The sequence below is a fragment of the Acipenser ruthenus genome, unplaced genomic scaffold, assembly GCF_902713425.1.
Source record: "Acipenser ruthenus unplaced genomic scaffold, fAciRut3.2 maternal haplotype, whole genome shotgun sequence".
In the NCBI taxonomy this organism is placed as follows: domain Eukaryota; kingdom Metazoa; phylum Chordata; class Actinopteri; order Acipenseriformes; family Acipenseridae; genus Acipenser; species Acipenser ruthenus.
In genome coordinates, this window is record NW_026708717.1 from 20,575 (window position 1) to 38,285 (window position 17,711).

At 47.1% G+C, this 17,711-nt stretch overlaps 36 non-coding genes across 36 annotated transcripts; 18 read left to right on the forward strand and 18 right to left on the reverse strand.

Annotated features, from left to right (window-relative positions):
* Nucleotides 1-534: 534 nt before the first annotated feature.
* trnap-agg (transfer RNA proline (anticodon AGG)) lies at nucleotides 535-606 on the forward strand. Its single transcript has one exon. It is a non-coding gene; the product is annotated as a tRNA-Pro (tRNA).
* A 452-nt stretch (nucleotides 607-1,058) lies between these two features.
* On the forward strand, nucleotides 1,059-1,129 carry trnag-gcc (transfer RNA glycine (anticodon GCC)). The gene has a single exon. It is a non-coding gene; the product is annotated as a tRNA-Gly (tRNA).
* A 75-nt stretch (nucleotides 1,130-1,204) lies between these two features.
* trnad-guc (transfer RNA aspartic acid (anticodon GUC)) lies at nucleotides 1,205-1,276 on the reverse strand. The gene has a single exon. It is a non-coding gene; the product is annotated as a tRNA-Asp (tRNA).
* Nucleotides 1,277-1,403: 127 nt separating this feature from the next.
* trnap-ugg (transfer RNA proline (anticodon UGG)) lies at nucleotides 1,404-1,475 on the reverse strand. The gene has a single exon. It is a non-coding gene; the product is annotated as a tRNA-Pro (tRNA).
* A 1,040-nt stretch (nucleotides 1,476-2,515) lies between these two features.
* On the forward strand, nucleotides 2,516-2,587 carry trnap-agg (transfer RNA proline (anticodon AGG)). The gene has a single exon. It is a non-coding gene; the product is annotated as a tRNA-Pro (tRNA).
* Nucleotides 2,588-3,039: 452 nt separating this feature from the next.
* Nucleotides 3,040-3,110, forward strand: trnag-gcc (transfer RNA glycine (anticodon GCC)). Its single transcript has one exon. It is a non-coding gene; the product is annotated as a tRNA-Gly (tRNA).
* A 75-nt stretch (nucleotides 3,111-3,185) lies between these two features.
* Nucleotides 3,186-3,257, reverse strand: trnad-guc (transfer RNA aspartic acid (anticodon GUC)). Its single transcript has one exon. It is a non-coding gene; the product is annotated as a tRNA-Asp (tRNA).
* Nucleotides 3,258-3,384: 127 nt separating this feature from the next.
* On the reverse strand, nucleotides 3,385-3,456 carry trnap-ugg (transfer RNA proline (anticodon UGG)). Its single transcript has one exon. It is a non-coding gene; the product is annotated as a tRNA-Pro (tRNA).
* Nucleotides 3,457-4,497: 1,041 nt separating this feature from the next.
* On the forward strand, nucleotides 4,498-4,569 carry trnap-agg (transfer RNA proline (anticodon AGG)). The gene has a single exon. It is a non-coding gene; the product is annotated as a tRNA-Pro (tRNA).
* A 463-nt stretch (nucleotides 4,570-5,032) lies between these two features.
* trnag-gcc (transfer RNA glycine (anticodon GCC)) lies at nucleotides 5,033-5,103 on the forward strand. The gene has a single exon. It is a non-coding gene; the product is annotated as a tRNA-Gly (tRNA).
* Nucleotides 5,104-5,178: 75 nt separating this feature from the next.
* On the reverse strand, nucleotides 5,179-5,250 carry trnad-guc (transfer RNA aspartic acid (anticodon GUC)). Its single transcript has one exon. It is a non-coding gene; the product is annotated as a tRNA-Asp (tRNA).
* A 128-nt stretch (nucleotides 5,251-5,378) lies between these two features.
* On the reverse strand, nucleotides 5,379-5,450 carry trnap-ugg (transfer RNA proline (anticodon UGG)). The gene has a single exon. It is a non-coding gene; the product is annotated as a tRNA-Pro (tRNA).
* Nucleotides 5,451-6,491: 1,041 nt separating this feature from the next.
* trnap-agg (transfer RNA proline (anticodon AGG)) lies at nucleotides 6,492-6,563 on the forward strand. The gene has a single exon. It is a non-coding gene; the product is annotated as a tRNA-Pro (tRNA).
* A 443-nt stretch (nucleotides 6,564-7,006) lies between these two features.
* Nucleotides 7,007-7,077, forward strand: trnag-gcc (transfer RNA glycine (anticodon GCC)). The gene has a single exon. It is a non-coding gene; the product is annotated as a tRNA-Gly (tRNA).
* Nucleotides 7,078-7,152: 75 nt separating this feature from the next.
* On the reverse strand, nucleotides 7,153-7,224 carry trnad-guc (transfer RNA aspartic acid (anticodon GUC)). The gene has a single exon. It is a non-coding gene; the product is annotated as a tRNA-Asp (tRNA).
* Nucleotides 7,225-7,352: 128 nt separating this feature from the next.
* On the reverse strand, nucleotides 7,353-7,424 carry trnap-ugg (transfer RNA proline (anticodon UGG)). Its single transcript has one exon. It is a non-coding gene; the product is annotated as a tRNA-Pro (tRNA).
* A 1,037-nt stretch (nucleotides 7,425-8,461) lies between these two features.
* On the forward strand, nucleotides 8,462-8,533 carry trnap-agg (transfer RNA proline (anticodon AGG)). Its single transcript has one exon. It is a non-coding gene; the product is annotated as a tRNA-Pro (tRNA).
* Nucleotides 8,534-8,996: 463 nt separating this feature from the next.
* On the forward strand, nucleotides 8,997-9,067 carry trnag-gcc (transfer RNA glycine (anticodon GCC)). The gene has a single exon. It is a non-coding gene; the product is annotated as a tRNA-Gly (tRNA).
* A 75-nt stretch (nucleotides 9,068-9,142) lies between these two features.
* trnad-guc (transfer RNA aspartic acid (anticodon GUC)) lies at nucleotides 9,143-9,214 on the reverse strand. Its single transcript has one exon. It is a non-coding gene; the product is annotated as a tRNA-Asp (tRNA).
* A 127-nt stretch (nucleotides 9,215-9,341) lies between these two features.
* On the reverse strand, nucleotides 9,342-9,413 carry trnap-ugg (transfer RNA proline (anticodon UGG)). Its single transcript has one exon. It is a non-coding gene; the product is annotated as a tRNA-Pro (tRNA).
* Nucleotides 9,414-10,453: 1,040 nt separating this feature from the next.
* Nucleotides 10,454-10,525, forward strand: trnap-agg (transfer RNA proline (anticodon AGG)). The gene has a single exon. It is a non-coding gene; the product is annotated as a tRNA-Pro (tRNA).
* A 463-nt stretch (nucleotides 10,526-10,988) lies between these two features.
* trnag-gcc (transfer RNA glycine (anticodon GCC)) lies at nucleotides 10,989-11,059 on the forward strand. Its single transcript has one exon. It is a non-coding gene; the product is annotated as a tRNA-Gly (tRNA).
* A 76-nt stretch (nucleotides 11,060-11,135) lies between these two features.
* trnad-guc (transfer RNA aspartic acid (anticodon GUC)) lies at nucleotides 11,136-11,207 on the reverse strand. Its single transcript has one exon. It is a non-coding gene; the product is annotated as a tRNA-Asp (tRNA).
* A 127-nt stretch (nucleotides 11,208-11,334) lies between these two features.
* On the reverse strand, nucleotides 11,335-11,406 carry trnap-ugg (transfer RNA proline (anticodon UGG)). The gene has a single exon. It is a non-coding gene; the product is annotated as a tRNA-Pro (tRNA).
* A 1,021-nt stretch (nucleotides 11,407-12,427) lies between these two features.
* On the forward strand, nucleotides 12,428-12,499 carry trnap-agg (transfer RNA proline (anticodon AGG)). The gene has a single exon. It is a non-coding gene; the product is annotated as a tRNA-Pro (tRNA).
* Nucleotides 12,500-12,962: 463 nt separating this feature from the next.
* Nucleotides 12,963-13,033, forward strand: trnag-gcc (transfer RNA glycine (anticodon GCC)). Its single transcript has one exon. It is a non-coding gene; the product is annotated as a tRNA-Gly (tRNA).
* Nucleotides 13,034-13,109: 76 nt separating this feature from the next.
* On the reverse strand, nucleotides 13,110-13,181 carry trnad-guc (transfer RNA aspartic acid (anticodon GUC)). The gene has a single exon. It is a non-coding gene; the product is annotated as a tRNA-Asp (tRNA).
* Nucleotides 13,182-13,308: 127 nt separating this feature from the next.
* On the reverse strand, nucleotides 13,309-13,380 carry trnap-ugg (transfer RNA proline (anticodon UGG)). The gene has a single exon. It is a non-coding gene; the product is annotated as a tRNA-Pro (tRNA).
* A 1,036-nt stretch (nucleotides 13,381-14,416) lies between these two features.
* Nucleotides 14,417-14,488, forward strand: trnap-agg (transfer RNA proline (anticodon AGG)). Its single transcript has one exon. It is a non-coding gene; the product is annotated as a tRNA-Pro (tRNA).
* Nucleotides 14,489-14,952: 464 nt separating this feature from the next.
* Nucleotides 14,953-15,023, forward strand: trnag-gcc (transfer RNA glycine (anticodon GCC)). The gene has a single exon. It is a non-coding gene; the product is annotated as a tRNA-Gly (tRNA).
* Nucleotides 15,024-15,098: 75 nt separating this feature from the next.
* Nucleotides 15,099-15,170, reverse strand: trnad-guc (transfer RNA aspartic acid (anticodon GUC)). The gene has a single exon. It is a non-coding gene; the product is annotated as a tRNA-Asp (tRNA).
* A 128-nt stretch (nucleotides 15,171-15,298) lies between these two features.
* On the reverse strand, nucleotides 15,299-15,370 carry trnap-ugg (transfer RNA proline (anticodon UGG)). Its single transcript has one exon. It is a non-coding gene; the product is annotated as a tRNA-Pro (tRNA).
* A 1,029-nt stretch (nucleotides 15,371-16,399) lies between these two features.
* Nucleotides 16,400-16,471, forward strand: trnap-agg (transfer RNA proline (anticodon AGG)). The gene has a single exon. It is a non-coding gene; the product is annotated as a tRNA-Pro (tRNA).
* Nucleotides 16,472-16,935: 464 nt separating this feature from the next.
* On the forward strand, nucleotides 16,936-17,006 carry trnag-gcc (transfer RNA glycine (anticodon GCC)). The gene has a single exon. It is a non-coding gene; the product is annotated as a tRNA-Gly (tRNA).
* A 75-nt stretch (nucleotides 17,007-17,081) lies between these two features.
* Nucleotides 17,082-17,153, reverse strand: trnad-guc (transfer RNA aspartic acid (anticodon GUC)). Its single transcript has one exon. It is a non-coding gene; the product is annotated as a tRNA-Asp (tRNA).
* Nucleotides 17,154-17,281: 128 nt separating this feature from the next.
* On the reverse strand, nucleotides 17,282-17,353 carry trnap-ugg (transfer RNA proline (anticodon UGG)). The gene has a single exon. It is a non-coding gene; the product is annotated as a tRNA-Pro (tRNA).
* Between the last annotated feature and the right edge of the window lie 358 nt (nucleotides 17,354-17,711).

Sequence of the window (17,711 nt, forward strand, 5' to 3'; positions counted from 1 at the left end):
GGAGCTCTGTGCTGCAACTGGCTGTGCCGATCGGGAGTCCGCACTTAGCACGGCATCGACATGGCATTTCTGGGGGAGCTCGTGAATGCCAGGTCGTCTAAGGAGGGGTGAACCGGCCCAGGTCGGGAACGGAGCAGGTCAAAACCCCCGTGTCGCACCAGTAGTGGGACTGCTCCTGTGAGCGGATGTTGCAGTGCATCCTTTGCAAAACAACGAAACCCAGCCTCCTTTTTTTTCTATTTATTTTTTGAAGTACATGCTGACTAACTGATCCATTCCAAACATATCAAAACGAAATCCCACCTAAACTACTTTCCTCATTTATAGCGACCGCTTCTCGATGAACATAGAAATGCTAGCCGCCAGTTAAAGAAGTCAGACGGCCCAAACAGGCAACAGCACACAGCTCGGAGACACGGCAAAATTACAGTGGTCTCGACAGGTACACCCAATAGAAAAACGTCTCCCATCTAACAGAACAGCTAGGTCTGCACTTCTTTGGAAACTCGGGGGACCACAACAGTGGCAGGCGCTGGCTCGTTGGTCTAGGGGTATGATTCTCGCTTAGGGTGCGAGAGGTCCCGGGTTCAAATCCCGGACGAGCCCGTTTTTAATTCTTTTGTATTACACTTTTCCAATTACTATGCATTGCCGATACGCACGCTCAAATTCCATGAACAACAATATCACAGCGACCAAGGGCTGATTGCACAATGGTTAAACGAGGACTGCAGTCTTTGTTGAGTCTGCAAAGCAACTGCTTATGCATTAAACACAATTCTGACGTAACAGACTATAAAACCATTCAGCATCGAGTTTCTGTAGTTTATACAGCACTGTTTATTTTGGTAACGCATGTGCTTGTTTTTTTTTTTTTTTTTGGTATGTAGTTTAAAACAACCACAAAACTAGTGTAACAGATGGGCATTTTGTAGGTACAATTGTTTGTGTACATGTACAATCTAGCACTAGAACGGGTTAATTCATCTTTTCACACTGCACTAGATGCTGCTAATACATTACCTACCTCAAGCAAACCTCAAGCAAACGTCAAGCAAGCATTGGTGGTTCAGTGGTAGAATTCTCGCCTGCCACGCGGGAGGCCCGGGTTCGATTCCCGGCCAATGCAACCTTCTTTTTTACTTTATGTATACAATTACAGCCACACGCACCTGCCTTCAATCAGTAAAAAAAAAAAAAAAATCTCCCCGTCGGGGAATTGAACCCCGGTCTCCCGCGTGACAGGCGGGGATACTGACCACTATACTAACGAGGAAGGCACACGCTCCCTGCCACTATGGCAACGCATTTAGTTGCAAAGCGTCTAAGTCAAAACTGCCTGCTGAGCTTAATGGTTTACGGATCGAAAACAGTATAGTACAAAACAATTAAAAAAAAAAAACGGGCTCGTCCGGGATTTGAACCCGGGACCTCTCGCACCCAAAGCGAGAATCATACCCCTAGACCAACGAGCCAGCTTTCGGTTTTATCCGGCGGCCGACGCGTGATTCAGTCTCTGGCAGCAAAATAAGTGCAGCATGACCAGAGTCCCGTTCCGTCTGCCGGTGCGGAATGCTGCTGGCACCTCAGAGGAGGGGGGGCTTAATACTCGCCAACGCAACCTTCTTTATTTTTTGGCATTCTTATAGTGCTGCTTTTTTTTTTTTTTTTTTTTTTTTTTTTTTTTTTTTTAATTCGCAGCACGAAAACTAGGATTCACATGTGTTTCACGTAACACTTTTTCAATTCATTCATCTGGTCACAGTGTTTTACCGCTACAGCAGGACCCGGCAATGCTTTTAATGCAATCGGCATTAAAAGCTGCCACGTCAGTGGAGAACTGCACGAGTACTCTCGCTCTCATTTCAGACAAGGGGATTTGAATTGCCTTCTAGCCGCTCTCGCTCACGCCGGGCGCCGTGGCGTGTGTCTGTAATGCCAGCTACAGGGGCAGGTTGAGGCTGGCGGATCGCTTGAGCACGGGAGCTCTGTGCTGCAACTGGCTGTGCCGATCGGGAGTCCGCACTTAGCACGGCATCGACATGGCATTTCTGGGGGAGCTCGTGAATGCCAGGTCGTCTAAGGAGGGGTGAACCGGCCCAGGTCGGGAACGGAGCAGGTCAAAACCCCCGTGTCGCACCAGTAGTGGGACTGCTCCTGTGAGCGGATGTTGCAGTGCATCCTTTGCAAAACAACGAAACCCAGCCTCCTTTTTTTCTATTTATTTTTTGAAGTACATGCTGACTAACTGATCCATTCCAAACATATCAAAACGAAATCCCACCTAAACTACTTTCCTCATTTATAGCGACCGCTTCTCGATGAACATAGAAATGCTAGCCGCCAGTTAAAGAAGTCAGACGGCCCAAACAGGCAACAGCACACAGCTCGGAGACACGGCAAAATTACAGTGGTCTCGACAGGTACACCCAATAGAAAAACGTCTCCCATCTAACAGAACAGCTAGGTCTGCACTTCTTTGGAAACTCGGGGGACCACAACAGTGGCAGGCGCTGGCTCGTTGGTCTAGGGGTATGATTCTCGCTTAGGGTGCGAGAGGTCCCGGGTTCAAATCCCGGACGAGCCCGTTTTTAATTCTTTTGTATTACACTTTTCCAATTACTATGCATTGCCGATACGCACGCTCAAATTCCATGAACAACAATATCACAGCGACCAAGGGCTGATTGCACAATGGTTAAACGAGGACTGCAGTCTTTGTTGAGTCTGCAAAGCAACTGCTTATGCATTAAACACAATTCTGACGTAACAGACTATAAAACCATTCAGCATCGAGTTTCTGTAGTTTATACAGCACTGTTTATTTTGGTAACGCATGTGCTTGTTTTTTTTTTTTTTTTTGGTATGTAGTTTAAAACAACCACAAAACTAGTGTAACAGATGGGCATTTTGTAGGTACAATTGTTTGTGTACATGTACAATCTAGCACTAGAACGGGTTAATTCATCTTTTCACACTGCACTAGATGCTGCTAATACATTACCTACCTCAAGCAAACCTCAAGCAAACGTCAAGCAAGCATTGGTGGTTCAGTGGTAGAATTCTCGCCTGCCACGCGGGAGGCCCGGGTTCGATTCCCGGCCAATGCAACCTTCTTTTTTACTTTATGTATACAATTACAGCCACACGCACCTGCCTTCAATCAGTAAAAAAAAAAAAAAAATCTCCCCGTCGGGGAATTGAACCCCGGTCTCCCGCGTGACAGGCGGGGATACTGACCACTATACTAACGAGGAAGGCACACGCTCCCTGCCACTATGGCAACGCATTTAGTTGCAAAGCGTCTAAGTCAAAACTGCCTGCTGAGCTTAATGGTTTACGGATCGAAAACAGTATAGTACAAAACAATTAAAAAAAAAAAACGGGCTCGTCCGGGATTTGAACCCGGGACCTCTCGCACCCAAAGCGAGAATCATACCCCTAGACCAACGAGCCAGCTTTCGGTTTTATCCGGCGGCCGACGCGTGATTCAGTCTCTGGCAGCAAAATAAGTGCAGCATGACCAGAGTCCCGTTCCGTCTGCCGGTGCGGAATGCTGCTGGCACCTCAGAGGAGGGGGGGCTTAATACTCGCCAACGCAACCTTCTTTATTTTTTGGCATTCTTATAGTGCTGCTTTTTTTTTTTTTTTTTTTTTTTTTTTTTTTTTTTTAAATTCGCAGCACGAAAACTAGGATTCACATGTGTTTCACGTAACACTTTTTCAATTCATTCATCTGGTCACAGTGTTTTACCGCTACAGCAGGACCCGGCAATGCTTTTAATGCAATCGGCATTAAAAGCTGCCACGTCAGTGGAGAACTGCACGAGTACTCTCGCTCTCATTTCAGACAAGGGGATTTGAATTGCCTTCTAGCCGCTCTCGCTCACGCCGGGCGCCGTGGCGTGTGTCTGTAATGCCAGCTACAGGGGCAGGTTGAGGCTGGCGGATCGCTTGAGCACGGGAGCTCTGTGCTGCAACTGGCTGTGCCGATCGGGAGTCCGCACTTAGCACGGCATCGACATGGCATTTCTGGGGGAGCTCGTGAATGCCAGGTCGTCTAAGGAGGGGTGAACTGGCCCAGGTCGGGAACGGAGCAGGTCAAAACCCCCGTGTCGCACCAGTAGTGGGACTGCTCCTGTGAGCGGATGTTGCAGTGCATCCTTTGCAAAACAACGAAACCCAGCCTCCTTTTTTTTCTATTTATTTTTTGAAGTACATGCTGACTAACTGATCCATTCCAAACATATCAAAACGAAATCCCACCTAAACTACTTTCCTCATTTATAGCGACCGCTTCTCGATGAACATAGAAATGCTAGCCGCCAGTTAAAGAAGTCAGACGGCCCAAACAGGCAACAGCACACAGCTCGGAGACACGGCAAAATTACAGTGGTCTCGACAGGTACACCCAATAGAAAAACGTCTCCCATCTAACAGAACAGCTAGGTCTGCACTTCTTTGGAAACTCGGGGGACCACAACAGTGGCAGGCGCTGGCTCGTTGGTCTAGGGGTATGATTCTCGCTTAGGGTGCGAGAGGTCCCGGGTTCAAATCCCGGACGAGCCCGTTTTTAATTCTTTTGTATTACACTTTTCCAATTACTATGCATTGCCGATACGCACGCTCAAATTCCATGAACAACAATATCACAGCGACCAAGGGCTGATTGCACAATGGTTAAACGAGGACTGCAGTCTTTGTTGAGTCTGCAAAGCAACTGCTTATGCATTAAACACAATTCTGACGTAACAGACTATAAAACCATTCAGCATCGAGTTTCTGTAGTTTATACAGCACTGTTTATTTTGGTAACGCATGTGCTTGTTTTTTTTTTTTTTTTTGGTATGTAGTTTAAAACAACCACAAAACTAGTGTAACAGATGGGCATTTTGTAGGTACAATTGTTTGTGTACATGTACAATCTAGCACTAGAACGGGTTAATTCATCTTTTCACACTGCACTAGATGCTGCTAATACATTACCTACCTCAAGCAAACCTCAAGCAAACCTCAAGCAAACGTCAAGCAAGCATTGGTGGTTCAGTGGTAGAATTCTCGCCTGCCACGCGGGAGGCCCGGGTTCGATTCCCGGCCAATGCAACCTTCTTTTTTACTTTATGTATACAATTACAGCCACACGCACCTGCCTTCAATCAGTAAAAAAAAAAAAAAAATCTCCCCGTCGGGGAATTGAACCCCGGTCTCCCGCGTGACAGGCGGGGATACTGACCACTATACTAACGAGGAAGGCACACGCTCCCTGCCACTATGGCAACGCATTTAGTTGCAAAGCGTCTAAGTCAAAACTGCCTGCTGAGCTTAATGGTTTACGGATCGAAAACAGTATAGTACAAAACAATTTAAAAAAAAAAAACGGGCTCGTCCGGGATTTGAACCCGGGACCTCTCGCACCCAAAGCGAGAATCATACCCCTAGACCAACGAGCCAGCTTTCGGTTTTATCCGGCGGCCGACGCGTGATTCAGTCTCTGGCAGCAAAATAAGTGCAGCATGACCAGAGTCCCGTTCCGTCTGCCGGTGCGGAATGCTGCTGGCACCTCAGAGGAGGGGGGGCTTAATACTCGCCAACGCAACCTTCTTTATTTTTTGGCATTCTTATAGTGCTGCTTTTTTTTTTTTTTTTTTTTTTTTTTTTTTTTTTTTAAATTCGCAGCACGAAAACTAGGATTCACATGTGTTTCACGTAACACTTTTTCAATTCATTCATCTGGTCACAGTGTTTTACCGCTACAGCAGGACCCGGCAATGCTTTTAATGCAATCGGCATTAAAAGCTGCCACGTCAGTGGAGAACTGCACGAGTACTCTCGCTCTCATTTCAGACAAGGGGATTTGAATTGCCTTCTAGCCGCTCTCGCTCACGCCGGGCGCCGTGGCGTGTGTCTGTAATGCCAGCTACAGGGGCAGGTTGAGGCTGGCGGATCGCTTGAGCACGGGAGCTCTGTGCTGCAACTGGCTGTGCCGATCGGGAGTCCGCACTTAGCACGGCATCGACATGGCATTTCTGGGGGAGCTCGTGAATGCCAGGTCGTCTAAGGAGGGGTGAACTGGCCCAGGTCGGGAACGGAGCAGGTCAAAACCCCCGTGTCGCACCAGTAGTGGGACTGCTCCTGTGAGCGGATGTTGCAGTGCATCCTTTGCAAAACAACGAAACCCAGCCTCCTTTTTTTTCTATTTATTTTTTGAAGTACATGCTGACTAACTGATCCATTCCAAACATATCAAAACGAAATCCCACCTAAACTACTTTCCTCATTTATAGCGACCGCTTCTCGATGAACATAGAAATGCTAGCCGCCAGTTAAAGAAGTCAGACGGCCCAAACAGGCAACAGCACACAGCTCGGAGACACGGCAAAATTACAGTGGTCTCGACAGGTACACCCAATAGAAAAACGTCTCCCATCTAACAGAACAGCTAGGTCTGCACTTCTTTGGAAACTCGGGGGACCACAACAGTGGCAGGCGCTGGCTCGTTGGTCTAGGGGTATGATTCTCGCTTAGGGTGCGAGAGGTCCCGGGTTCAAATCCCGGACGAGCCCGTTTTTTAATTCTTTTGTATTACACTTTTCCAATTACTATGCATTGCCGATACGCACGCTCAAATTCCATGAACAACAATATCACAGCGACCAAGGGCTGATTGCACAATGGTTAAACGAGGACTGCAGTCTTTGTTGAGTCTGCAAAGCAACTGCTTATGCATTAAACACAATTCTGACGTAACAGACTATAAAACCATTCAGCATCGAGTTTCTGTAGTTTATACAGCACTGTTTATTTTGGTAACGCATGTGCTTGTTTTTTTTTTTTTTTTTTGGTATGTAGTTTAAAACAACCACAAAACTAGTGTAACAGATGGGCATTTTGTAGGTACAATTGTTTGTGTACATGTACAATCTAGCACTAGAACGGGTTAATTCATCTTTTCACACTGCACTAGATGCTGCTAATACATTACCTACCTCAAGCAAACCTCAAGCAAGCATTGGTGGTTCAGTGGTAGAATCCTCGCCTGCCACGCGGGAGGCCCGGGTTCGATTCCCGGCCAATGCAACCTTCTTTTTTACTTTATGTATACAATTACAGCCACACGCACCTGCCTTCAATCAGTAAAAAAAAAAAAAAAATCTCCCCGTCGGGGAATTGAACCCCGGTCTCCCGCGTGACAGGCGGGGATACTGACCACTATACTAACGAGGAAGGCACACGCTCCCTGCCACTATGGCAACGCATTTAGTTGCAAAGCGTCTAAGTCAAAACTGCCTGCTGAGCTTAATGGTTTACGGATCGAAAACAGTATAGTACAAAACAATTAAAAAAAAAAAAACGGGCTCGTCCGGGATTTGAACCCGGGACCTCTCGCACCCAAAGCGAGAATCATACCCCTAGACCAACGAGCCAGCTTTCGGTTTTATCCGGCGGCCGACGCGTGATTCAGTCTCTGGCAGCAAAATAAGTGCAGCATGACCAGAGTCCCGTTCCGTCTGCCGGTGCGGAATGCTGCTGGCACCTCAGAGGAGGGGGGGCTTAATACTCGCCAACGCAACCTTCTTTATTTTTTGGCATTCTTATAGTGCTGCTTTTTTTTTTTTTTTTTTTTTTTTTTTTTTTTAAATTCGCAGCACGAAAACTAGGATTCACATGTGTTTCACGTAACACTTTTTCAATTCATTCATCTGGTCACAGTGTTTTACCGCTACAGCAGGACCCGGCAATGCTTTTAATGCAATCGGCATTAAAAGCTGCCACGTCAGTGGAGAACTGCACGAGTACTCTCGCTCTCATTTCAGACAAGGGGATTTGAATTGCCTTCTAGCCGCTCTCGCTCACGCCGGGCGCCGTGGCGTGTGTCTGTAATGCCAGCTACAGGGGCAGGTTGAGGCTGGCGGATCGCTTGAGCACGGGAGCTCTGTGCTGCAACTGGCTGTGCCGATCGGGAGTCCGCACTTAGCACGGCATCGACATGGCATTTCTGGGGGAGCTCGTGAATGCCAGGTCGTCTAAGGAGGGGTGAACCGGCCCAGGTCGGGAACGGAGCAGGTCAAAACCCCCGTGTCGCACCAGTAGTGGGACTGCTCCTGTGAGCGGATGTTGCAGTGCATCCTTTGCAAAACAACGAAACCCAGCCTCCTTTTTTTTCTATTTATTTTTTGAAGTACATGCTGACTAACTGATCCATTCCAAACATATCAAAACGAAATCCCACCTAAACTACTTTCCTCATTTATAGCGACCGCTTCTCGATGAACATAGAAATGCTAGCCGCCAGTTAAAGAAGTCAGACGGCCCAAACAGGCAACAGCACACAGCTCGGAGACACGGCAAAATTACAGTGGTCTCGACAGGTACACCCAATAGAAAAACGTCTCCCATCTAACAGAACAGCTAGGTCTGCACTTCTTTGGAAACTCGGGGGACCACAACAGTGGCAGGCGCTGGCTCGTTGGTCTAGGGGTATGATTCTCGCTTAGGGTGCGAGAGGTCCCGGGTTCAAATCCCGGACGAGCCCGTTTTTAATTCTTTTGTATTACACTTTTCCAATTACTATGCATTGCCGATACGCACGCTCAAATTCCATGAACAACAATATCACAGCGACCAAGGGCTGATTGCACAATGGTTAAACGAGGACTGCAGTCTTTGTTGAGTCTGCAAAGCAACTGCTTATGCATTAAACACAATTCTGACGTAACAGACTATAAAACCATTCAGCATCGAGTTTCTGTAGTTTATACAGCACTGTTTATTTTGGTAACGCATGTGCTTGTTTTTTTTTTTTTTTTTGGTATGTAGTTTAAAACAACCACAAAACTAGTGTAACAGATGGGCATTTTGTAGGTACAATTGTTTGTGTACATGTACAATCTAGCACTAGAACGGGTTAATTCATCTTTTCACACTGCACTAGATGCTGCTAATACATTACCTACCTCAAGCAAACCTCAAGCAAACCTCAAGCAAACGTCAAGCAAGCATTGGTGGTTCAGTGGTAGAATTCTCGCCTGCCACGCGGGAGGCCCGGGTTCGATTCCCGGCCAATGCAACCTTCTTTTTTACTTTATGTATACAATTACAGCCACACGCACCTGCCTTCAATCAGTAAAAAAAAAAAAAAAATCTCCCCGTCGGGGAATTGAACCCAGGTCTCCCGCGTGACAGGCGGGGATACTGACCACTATACTAACGAGGAAGGCACACGCTCCCTGCCACTATGGCAACGCATTTAGTTGCAAAGCGTCTAAGTCAAAACTGCCTGCTGAGCTTAATGGTTTACGGATCGAAAACAGTATAGTACAAAACAATTTAAAAAAAAAAACGGGCTCGTCCGGGATTTGAACCCGGGACCTCTCGCACCCAAAGCGAGAATCATACCCCTAGACCAACGAGCCAGCTTTCGGTTTTATCCGGCGGCCGACGCGTGATTCAGTCTCTGGCAGCAAAATAAGTGCAGCATGACCAGAGTCCCGTTCCGTCTGCCGGTGCGGAATGCTGCTGGCACCTCAGAGGAGGGGGGGCTTAATACTCGCCAACGCAACCTTCTTTATTTTTTGGCATTCTTATAGTGCTGCTTTTTTTTTTTTTTTTTTTTTTTTTTTTTTTTTTTTTTTAAATTCGCAGCACGAAAACTAGGATTCACATGTGTTTCACGTAACACTTTTTCAATTCATTCATCTGGTCACAGTGTTTTACCGCTACAGCAGGACCCGGCAATGCTTTTAATGCAATCGGCATTAAAAGCTGCCACGTCAGTGGAGAACTGCACGAGTACTCTCGCTCTCATTTCAGACAAGGGGATTTGAATTGCCTTCTAGCCGCTCTCGCTCACGCCGGGCGCCGTGGCGTGTGTCTGTAATGCCAGCTACAGGGGCAGGTTGAGGCTGGCGGATCGCTTGAGCACGGGAGCTCTGTGCTGCAACTGGCTGTGCCGATCGGGAGTCCGCACTTAGCACGGCATCGACATGGCATTTCTGGGGGAGCTCGTGAATGCCAGGTCGTCTAAGGAGGGGTGAACCGGCCCAGGTCGGGAACGGAGCAGGTCAAAACCCCCGTGTCGCACCAGTAGTGGGACTGCTCCTGTGAGCGGATGTTGCAGTGCATCCTTTGCAAAACAACGAAACCCAGCCTCCTTTTTTTTCTATTTATTTTTTGAAGTACATGCTGACTAACTGATCCATTCCAAACATATCAAAACGAAATCCCACCTAAACTACTTTCCTCATTTATAGCGACCGCTTCTCGATGAACATAGAAATGCTAGCCGCCAGTTAAAGAAGTCAGACGGCCCAAACAGGCAACAGCACACAGCTCGGAGACACGGCAAAATTACAGTGGTCTCGACAGGTACACCCAATAGAAAAACGTCTCCCAACAGAACAGCTAGGTCTGCACTTCTTTGGAAACTCGGGGGACCACAACAGTGGCAGGCGCTGGCTCGTTGGTCTAGGGGTATGATTCTCGCTTAGGGTGCGAGAGGTCCCGGGTTCAAATCCCGGACGAGCCCGTTTTTAATTCTTTTGTATTACACTTTTCCAATTACTATGCATTGCCGATACGCACGCTCAAATTCCATGAACAACAATATCACAGCGACCAAGGGCTGATTGCACAATGGTTAAACGAGGACTGCAGTCTTTGTTGAGTCTGCAAAGCAACTGCTTATGCATTAAACACAATTCTGACGTAACAGACTATAAAACCATTCAGCATCGAGTTTCTGTAGTTTATACAGCACTGTTTATTTTGGTAACGCATGTGCTTGTTTTTTTTTTTTTTTTTGGTATGTAGTTTAAAACAACCACAAAACTAGTGTAACAGATGGGCATTTTGTAGGTACAATTGTTTGTGTACATGTACAATCTAGCACTAGAACGGGTTAATTCATCTTTTCACACTGCACTAGATGCTGCTAATACATTACCTACCTCAAGCAAACCTCAAGCAAACCTCAAGCAAACGTCAAGCAAGCATTGGTGGTTCAGTGGTAGAATTCTCGCCTGCCACGCGGGAGGCCCGGGTTCGATTCCCGGCCAATGCAACCTTCTTTTTTACTTTATGTATACAATTACAGCCACACGCACCTGCCTTCAATCAGTAAAAAAAAAAAAAAAAATCTCCCCGTCGGGGAATTGAACCCCGGTCTCCCGCGTGACAGGCGGGGATACTGACCACTATACTAACGAGGAAGGCACACGCTCCCTGCCACTATGGCAACGCATTTAGTTGCAAAGCGTCTAAGTCAAAACTGCCTGCTGAGCTTAATGGTTTACGGATCGAAAACAGTATAGTACAAAACAATTTAAAAAAAAAAACGGGCTCGTCCGGGATTTGAACCCGGGACCTCTCGCACCCAAAGCGAGAATCATACCCCTAGACCAACGAGCCAGCTTTCGGTTTTATCCGGCGGCCGACGCGTGATTCAGTCTCTGGCAGCAAAATAAGTGCAGCATGACCAGAGTCCCGTTCCGTCTGCCGGTGCGGAATGCTGCTGGCACCTCAGAGGAGGGGGGGCTTAATACTCGCCAACGCAACCTTCTTTATTTTTTGGCATTCTTATAGTGCTGCTTTTTTTTTTTTTTTTAAATTCGCAGCACGAAAACTAGGATTCACATGTGTTTCACGTAACACTTTTTCAATTCATTCATCTGGTCACAGTGTTTTACCGCTACAGCAGGACCCGGCAATGCTTTTAATGCAATCGGCATTAAAAGCTGCCACGTCAGTGGAGAACTGCACGAGTACTCTCGCTCTCATTTCAGACAAGGGGATTTGAATTGCCTTCTAGCCGCTCTCGCTCACGCCGGGCGCCGTGGCGTGTGTCTGTAATGCCAGCTACAGGGGCAGGTTGAGGCTGGCGGATCGCTTGAGCACGGGAGCTCTGTGCTGCAACTGGCTGTGCCGATCGGGAGTCCGCACTTAGCACGGCATCGACATGGCATTTCTGGGGGAGCTCGTGAATGCCAGGTCGTCTAAGGAGGGGTGAACCGGCCCAGGTCGGGAACGGAGCAGGTCAAAACCCCCGTGTCGCACCAGTAGTGGGACTGCTCCTGTGAGCGGATGTTGCAGTGCATCCTTTGCAAAACAACGAAACCCAGCCTCCTTTTTTTTCTATTTATTTTTTGAAGTACATGCTGACTAACTGATCCATTCCAAACATATCAAAACGAAATCCCACCTAAACTACTTTCCTCATTTATAGCGACCGCTTCTCGATGAACATAGAAATGCTAGCCGCCAGTTAAAGAAGTCAGACGGCCCAAACAGGCAACAGCACACAGCTCGGAGACACGGCAAAATTACAGTGGTCTCGACAGGTACACCCAATAGAAAAACGTCTCCCATCTAACAGAACAGCTAGGTCTGCACTTCTTTGGAAACTCGGGGGACCACAACAGTGGCAGGCGCTGGCTCGTTGGTCTAGGGGTATGATTCTCGCTTAGGGTGCGAGAGGTCCCGGGTTCAAATCCCGGACGAGCCCGTTTTTAATTCTTTTGTATTACACTTTTCCAATTACTATGCATTGCCGATACGCACGCTCAAATTCCATGAACAACAATATCACAGCGACCAAGGGCTGATTGCACAATGGTTAAACGAGGACTGCAGTCTTTGTTGAGTCTGCAAAGCAACTGCTTATGCATTAAACACAATTCTGACGTAACAGACTATAAAACCATTCAGCATCGAGTTTCTGTAGTTTATACAGCACTGTTTATTTTGGTAACGCATGTGCTTGTTTTTTTTTTTTTTTTTGGTATGTAGTTTAAAACAACCACAAAACTAGTGTAACAGATGGGCATTTTGTAGGTACAATTGTTTGTGTACATGTACAATCTAGCACTAGAACGGGTTAATTCATCTTTTCACACTGCACTAGATGCTGCTAATACATTACCTACCTCAAGCAAACCTCAAGCAAACCTCAAGCAAACGTCAAGCAAGCATTGGTGGTTCAGTGGTAGAATTCTCGCCTGCCACGCGGGAGGCCCGGGTTCGATTCCCGGCCAATGCAACCTTCTTTTTTACTTTATGTATACAATTACAGCCACACGCACCTGCCTTCAATCAGTAAAAAAAAAAAAAAAAATCTCCCCGTCGGGGAATTGAACCCCGGTCTCCCGCGTGACAGGCGGGGATACTGACCACTATACTAACGAGGAAGGCACACGCTCCCTGCCACTATGGCAACGCATTTAGTTGCAAAGCGTCTAAGTCAAAACTGCCTGCTGAGCTTAATGGTTTACGGATCGAAAACAGTATAGTACAAAACAATTTAAAAAAAAAAACGGGCTCGTCCGGGATTTGAACCCGGGACCTCTCGCACCCAAAGCGAGAATCATACCCCTAGACCAACGAGCCAGCTTTCGGTTTTATCCGGCGGCCGACGCGTGATTCAGTCTCTGGCAGCAAAATAAGTGCAGCATGACCAGAGTCCCGTTCCGTCTGCCGGTGCGGAATGCTGCTGGCACCTCAGAGGAGGGGGGGCTTAATACTCGCCAACGCAACCTTCTTTATTTTTTGGCATTCTTATAGTGCTGCTTTTTTTTTTTTTTTTTTTTTTTTTTTTTTTAAATTCGCAGCACGAAAACTAGGATTCACATGTGTTTCACGTAACACTTTTTCAATTCATTCATCTGGTCACAGTGTTTTACCGCTACAGCAGGACCCGGCAATGCTTTTAATGCAATCGGCATTAAAAGCTGCCACGTCAGTGGAGAACTGCACGAGTACTCTCGCTCTCATTTCAGACAAGGGGATTTGAATTGCCTTCTAGCCGCTCTCGCTCACGCCGGGCGCCGTGGCGTGTGTCTGTAATGCCAGCTACAGGGGCAGGTTGAGGCTGGCGGATCGCTTGAGCACGGGAGCTCTGTGCTGCAACTGGCTGTGCCGATCGGGAGTCCGCACTTAGCACGGCATCGACATGGCATTTCTGGGGGAGCTCGTGAATGCCAGGTCGTCTAAGGAGGGGTGAACCGGCCCAGGTCGGGAACGGAGCAGGTCAAAACCCCCGTGTCGCACCAGTAGTGGGACTGCTCCTGTGAGCGGATGTTGCAGTGCATCCTTTGCAAAACAACGAAACCCAGCCTCCTTTTTTTTCTATTTATTTTTTGAAGTACATGCTGACTAACTGATCCATTCCAAACATATCAAAACGAAATCCCACCTAAACTACTTTCCTCATTTATAGCGACCGCTTCTCGATGAACATAGAAATGCTAGCCGCCAGTTAAAGAAGTCAGACGGCCCAAACAGGCAACAGCACACAGCTCGGAGACACGGCAAAATTACAGTGGTCTCGACAGGTACACCCAATAGAAAAACGTCTCCCATCTAACAGAACAGCTAGGTCTGCACTTCTTTGGAAACTCGGGGGACCACAACAGTGGCAGGCGCTGGCTCGTTGGTCTAGGGGTATGATTCTCGCTTAGGGTGCGAGAGGTCCCGGGTTCAAATCCCGGACGAGCCCGTTTTTAATTCTTTTGTATTACACTTTTCCAATTACTATGCATTGCCGATACGCACGCTCAAATTCCATGAACAACAATATCACAGCGACCAAGGGCTGATTGCACAATGGTTAAACGAGGACTGCAGTCTTTGTTGAGTCTGCAAAGCAACTGCTTATGCATTAAACACAATTCTGACGTAACAGACTATAAAACCATTCAGCATCGAGTTTCTGTAGTTTATACAGCACTGTTTATTTTGGTAACGCATGTGCTTGTTTTTTTTTTTTTTTTTTGGTATGTAGTTTAAAACAACCACAAAACTAGTGTAACAGATGGGCATTTTGTAGGTACAATTGTTTGTGTACATGTACAATCTAGCACTAGAACGGGTTAATTCATCTTTTCACACTGCACTAGATGCTGCTAATACATTACCTACCTCAAGCAAACCTCAAGCAAACCTCAAGCAAACGTCAAGCAAGCATTGGTGGTTCAGTGGTAGAATTCTCGCCTGCCACGCGGGAGGCCCGGGTTCGATTCCCGGCCAATGCAACCTTCTTTTTTACTTTATGTATACAATTACAGCCACACGCACCTGCCTTCAATCAGTAAAAAAAAAAAAAAAATCTCCCCGTCGGGGAATTGAACCCCGGTCTCCCGCGTGACAGGCGGGGATACTGACCACTATACTAACGAGGAAGGCACACGCTCCCTGCCACTATGGCAACGCATTTAGTTGCAAAGCGTCTAAGTCAAAACTGCCTGCTGAGCTTAATGGTTTACGGATCGAAAACAGTATAGTACAAAACAATTAAAAAAAAAAAAACGGGCTCGTCCGGGATTTGAACCCGGGACCTCTCGCACCCAAAGCGAGAATCATACCCCTAGACCAACGAGCCAGCTTTCGGTTTTATCCGGCGGCCGACGCGTGATTCAGTCTCTGGCAGCAAAATAAGTGCAGCATGACCAGAGTCCCGTTCCGTCTGCCGGTGCGGAATGCTGCTGGCACCTCAGAGGAGGGGGGGCTTAATACTCGCCAACGCAACCTTCTTTATTTTTTGGCATTCTTATAGTGCTGCTTTTTTTTTTTTTTTTTTTTTTTTAAATTCGCAGCACGAAAACTAGGATTCACATGTGTTTCACGTAACACTTTTTCAATTCATTCATCTGGTCACAGTGTTTTACCGCTACAGCAGGACCCGGCAATGCTTTTAATGCAATCGGCATTAAAAGCTGCCACGTCAGTGGAGAACTGCACGAGTACTCTCGCTCTCATTTCAGACAAGGGGATTTGAATTGCCTTCTAGCCGCTCTCGCTCACGCCGGGCGCCGTGGCGTGTGTCTGTAATGCCAGCTACAGGGGCAGGTTGAGGCTGGCGGATCGCTTGAGCACGGGAGCTCTGTGCTGCAACTGGCTGTGCCGATCGGGAGTCCGCACTTAGCACGGCATCGACATGGCATTTCTGGGGGAGCTCGTGAATGCCAGGTCGTCTAAGGAGGGGTGAACCGGCCCAGGTCGGGAACGGAGCAGGTCAAAACCCCCGTGTCGCACCAGTAGTGGGACTGCTCCTGTGAGCGGATGTTGCAGTGCATCCTTTGCAAAACAACGAAACCCAGCCTCCTTTTTTTTCTATTTATTTTTTGAAGTACATGCTGACTAACTGATCCATTCCAAACATATCAAAACGAAATCCCACCTAAACTACTTTCCTCATTTATAGCGACCGCTTCTCGATGAACATAGAAATGCTAGCCGCCAGTTAAAGAAGTCAGACGGCCCAAACAGGCAACAGCACACAGCTCGGAGACACGGCAAAATTACAGTGGTCTCGACAGGTACACCCAATAGAAAAACGTCTCCCATCTAACAGAACAGCTAGGTCTGCACTTCTTTGGAAACTCGGGGGACCACAACAGTGGCAGGCGCTGGCTCGTTGGTCTAGGGGTATGATTCTCGCTTAGGGTGCGAGAGGTCCCGGGTTCAAATCCCGGACGAGCCCGTTTTTAATTCTTTTGTATTACACTTTTCCAATTACTATGCATTGCCGATACGCACGCTCAAATTCCATGAACAACAATATCACAGCGACCAAGGGCTGATTGCACAATGGTTAAACGAGGACTGCAGTCTTTGTTGAGTCTGCAAAGCAACTGCTTATGCATTAAACACAATTCTGACGTAACAGACTATAAAACCATTCAGCATCGAGTTTCTGTAGTTTATACAGCACTGTTTATTTTGGTAACGCATGTGCTTGTTTTTTTTTTTTTTTTTTGGTATGTAGTTTAAAACAACCACAAAACTAGTGTAACAGATGGGCATTTTGTAGGTACAATTGTTTGTGTACATGTACAATCTAGCACTAGAACGGGTTAATTCATCTTTTCACACTGCACTAGATGCTGCTAATACATTACCTACCTCAAGCAAACCTCAAGCAAACCTCAAGCAAACGTCAAGCAAGCATTGGTGGTTCAGTGGTAGAATTCTCGCCTGCCACGCGGGAGGCCCGGGTTCGATTCCCGGCCAATGCAACCTTCTTTTTTACTTTATGTATACAATTACAGCCACACGCACCTGCCTTCAATCAGTAAAAAAAAAAAAAAAATCTCCCCGTCGGGGAATTGAACCCCGGTCTCCCGCGTGACAGGCGGGGATACTGACCACTATACTAACGAGGAAGGCACACGCTCCCTGCCACTATGGCAACGCATTTAGTTGCAAAGCGTCTAAGTCAAAACTGCCTGCTGAGCTTAATGGTTTACGGATCGAAAACAGTATAGTACAAAACAATTAAAAAAAAAAAAACGGGCTCGTCCGGGATTTGAACCCGGGACCTCTCGCACCCAAAGCGAGAATCATACCCCTAGACCAACGAGCCAGCTTTCGGTTTTATCCGGCGGCCGACGCGTGATTCAGTCTCTGGCAGCAAAATAAGTGCAGCATGACCAGAGTCCCGTTCCGTCTGCCGGTGCGGAATGCTGCTGGCACCTCAGAGGAGGGGGGGCTTAATACTCGCCAACGCAACCTTCTTTATTTTTTGGCATTCTTATAGTGCTGCTTTTTTTTTTTTTTTTTTTTTTTTAAATTCGCAGCACGAAAACTAGGATTCACATGTGTTTCACGTAACACTTTTTCAATTCATTCATCTGGTCACAGTGTTTTACCGCTACAGCAGGACCCGGCAATGCTTTTAATGCAATCGGCATTAAAAGCTGCCACGTCAGTGGAGAACTGCA